Source organism: Octopus bimaculoides, chromosome 26 (genome assembly GCF_001194135.2).
Source record: "Octopus bimaculoides isolate UCB-OBI-ISO-001 chromosome 26, ASM119413v2, whole genome shotgun sequence".
NCBI lineage: Eukaryota > Metazoa > Mollusca > Cephalopoda > Octopoda > Octopodidae > Octopus > Octopus bimaculoides.
Genome location: NC_069006.1, coordinates 21,048,834 through 21,053,162, shown reverse-complemented (window position 1 = coordinate 21,053,162; position 4,329 = coordinate 21,048,834).

Genomic DNA, 4,329 nt, shown 5'->3' with positions numbered 1-4,329 from the left:
TATATATATATATATATATATATATATATATATGGTAAAGATATATTTATAGATAGGCAGATAAGAAATTGGACGCGCACGTTAGTGCATATGTGTTTGTATGTGAGTGTAATGGTGCTTTGTGTGTGTGTTTGTGTTTGTGTGTATGCGTCGTAAATATGTGCTTCCTGTATGTTCCCACGTGCCTATGTTTGTGTGAGTGTCTGTTTGTACGCATGTTCGGATATATATATATATATATATATATATACATATATATATATATATGTACGCTTGCGTTCGGTGTTTGCTGGGTGTATAAGTATGTGGTAACTGATTACAAAAACATACCTATGCGATACGTGCAGACGGTCTTATCTGAACGAGCGTACTCATCAGGGAGGAATAGAGTAAGGGATAAAAATTCACTTTGATATACATACATCTACATATATGTGTGTATATGCGTGTGCATGTATATATATATATGTATGTATGTATATATGCCTATTTATACATACATATATACATTTCTCCTTCCCTCTCTCTATATATATATATCTCCATATCTATATATATGTATGTTTATATACATCTACACATTCTTATATTTATATACATATATATGTGTGTACACGCACACACATACATACACACACACACAGATAGATATAGATAGATAGAAAGAGATAGATAGAAAGAGATAGATAGATAGATAGATAGATAGATAGATAGATAGATAGATAGATAGATAGATAGATAGATAGATAGATAGATAGATAGAAAGTCTGACAGATAGACAGTAATTTACTATATGCAAAACCAGACGGACGGTCGTACTTTATTGCAATCTTAACTTCTCCGTTCTTCTTTCGTTCATTATTGAAAGTTCTAGTTGACACGTATGTAAAAGAAATATTCGTGGGTTTTAGTATTTAGGTTCTCAGAATCGCTAGGTTTGGTGTTCGGATAAACTATTTCAACACTTTCCAGAAACTGCATGCGGTGAATACTGTCAAAAGCTTTCTCGAAATCAATCCATGCCATCTTCGGACCCATATTTTTTCCTTCAGCAATCTGCTGCTGTTTTTTTATTGATCAATAATTGAGCTCTCCTGACATATAAGACTCTGCACCATCCTTTCTCCTCTTCTGGAAACCGGTTGTTCTGTTCTGGATGCTTGTTACGTCTCTGATATATTATCGCAATTAAGGCTTCATAGGTCTTAGAAACACATTTTGGGGCCCACCTCTAGTTACGCAAGTCTGTACTTTTTGTAGACTTGGGGAATAAGTTGTTTTTACTTTAACTGGGTAAGACATTCGACTGACTACATCAGCTCATGGGGCCCTGATTTAGGAGCTTCGATGTTTCGGGGATTGTAGAAGCACGTCTTGACCATCGATGTGGAGATCTTGGTCAGCTGAAAGCCGTTTCCGCAGAAACTTGACAGACACGTGTCTCATAGCCAAATCTTCAGCGATAATGGACTGAACTGAACCGTAACTAATCTGCACACCCTCTGATAACTCACTGATGGTGTTTCGACGATTTCCCCTCCCAGCTGTACGCACACATGCGATGTTTTTCTCTTTCTCAGTTCTGCTGGTTGCGGGTCTACCAGAACGTTCGTCAGTATCGATATTCTTCGGCCATCTTGGAAACATTTGGACCTCTCGTATACTTGTGTACAGTTCCTCTCTATACACTTTCTACAACTTTGCGTAGGCCTCTGACCAGGTATCGCCATGACAACTTTCTCTGTCATGGTCAATGCGAGCATAAAACGTTAAACACGTTCTTTCCAAGCATTGCTATAAGCAGCGGAAGTGAGCTAGAACGTCAACACTTAGTGCGCATCCACAACAGAGTTCAAGGTCAACTTTTGCTATGCGGCTTCTCTCTGCGTTGCTCTAGCATGGCCGCTGTCAAATGACTGAAACAAGTATATATATATATATATATATATAGTCAATCCAAACAATAACAAGCAAGAAAAAACAATAACGTGAGGACGTGGCACAACCACAGTGCCATTGGACACTCAGGAAAGGAAAGAAAAGAGGATTTCACGTTTCGAGCGGAGCTCTTCATCAGAAGTATAGATAAAGTCCAAAGAAGGGAAGACGGAGAAAGAAAATCGCCAACGTTACATACACGGTCACATATTAGAATATATATAAAGAGAGAAGGAGAAAAAGAAATGTGTGTGTATGTGTGTGTGTGTGTGTGTGTACTTGTTTACAGTAAGAGATATTATATAATAGAATTCTAATAACAAGTGTCTCCTCTCTGACTTACAGAAAAAACATTGCTTAATCTCTATCGACTGGCAACGTTGTCATGATTACCTATTTATCTATCAACTCATGATAATTCACTTACCATCAATTTCAGAATGCAATATTTGTAACATATTAGCTGAACGTCTAGGACTTCGATACCCATCGCCCTATCGTTCTTCAAAGTTTTGGTTCAGTTTAAAATATTAATCAGTGGAGTGTATAATACTTCTTACGAAACATTTGCTTCTTTCGTTGTTTGTCTTCATTTTCTGTTGCCATTTCTATGTAAGGCGTGTTGTTATCTCAGACTAAGTTTTTCATAATTGGGTTATTCTTGGACTAATTCTGTTCTCCTGGGTTTTAATTTTATCTTCATTTATCAGTACTCTTAGTATTTTTAACATTAACGGTTAGTTTTGTTGTATATGGAGAGAGGGTCATCTTTGTTTTGTTCGCAACAGTAGTGTGATGAACTTGTATGATGAAACATATTTTGTTGTGTGTCTTGGTACGGTCATTATGCCATTAATAACACACGCACTGTTTCTATTTCACTTCTTTATTATTTATTTGTCAATTTAAGGTGGTGGACTAGCAGAATTATTATCAAGCCGGACAGGATGCTTGCCGCCACTTCGCCACCACCAACAACAACTGTATAACCAGCACCAACGTCTTATCACTTGAAAAAAAAAAGAATATTGTGATATCACGTGACAACTTTAGCAGCGAGGAGCACTACTGCCCTAATTGTCATTAAATGATGTCTTTGTATATTCTACCGCCTCTACCATGGCAACCGCTAATCGAAAACTCCGAAGCTACACCGTGTTGGCGAAATCATTCTAACTACGTCGTTTAGAGTACAAGGTGAACGGATAACAGAAGAACCGCTGCCACCGCCATAAATTCCTTCACACAACAATGACTGACTAAGACCACCACCACCACCACCACGATTTTGTACAATGCACATTGCTGCTGTTGCTACTACTACTACTACTACTACTACTACTACTACTACTACTACTACTATTGCTACTCCTACTACTACTACTATTGCTACTACTACTACTACTACTACTACTACTACTACTACTACTACTACTACGACTGTCACTAATGGTAATAAATTTTTTACAATTAATACTACTACTATTCTCTACTACTACTACTACTACTACTACAGACCACCATCACCATTACTACTACTACTACTACTACTACTACTGCTGCCACTACTACGACGACGACTGCTACTACTGCTGCTACTACTACTACTACTACTACTACTACTACTACGACTGCTGTTACTACTGCTACCACCAGTAGTGGTACTACTACTACAAGCATCACCAAGCCAGACACTACCACTGCCATTAAGCCTTGCCCTACCAGCACCACCCTTACTACCACCGTCGCCATATCATTGCACCACTTACACAACTACCACCACTAACATCACCACCAACATCGAAACACCGCCACCACCGCAACCACTAAGACCAATACCATCAAGTCCATCACAACACCACATCCTCACAACCACGACCACTACATCCGCCACCACACCACCATTACAGCTATTACTAACGAATCTTCCTCTATAGTGTCTATTATGATGACCTCCACCGCCACTGCGGCCAACATCCCAGTCCGCTGCGTCCATTATGAGCACCGCCACTACCACCACCGCCATCACCACCACCAACAACACTTCGGCCAATATGTCCACTACAGTGTCCGTTGTAACATTGTTTACTCTAACAATGCATTGGTCAGTTATGGTGTGCAACAACGAAAGGAAACAAGAGACAATACGTAGCAAAAACTATGAAACAACGCTTGTCCAAAACAAAACCGTCATCAAATCAACTCGTTTATGGCTGATTCCACGGATTTTATTGCGGCCATAATGGTCCTTGGTGGTGGTGGTGGTGGTGGTGGTGGTGCGGGTGGTGTTTGTTGTTGTTGTTGCTTCTGATAGTAATGAATATTGGTATTGGTTTTCGTTGTAAGAGACCAATTACACACACACACACACACACACTCATTATATATATA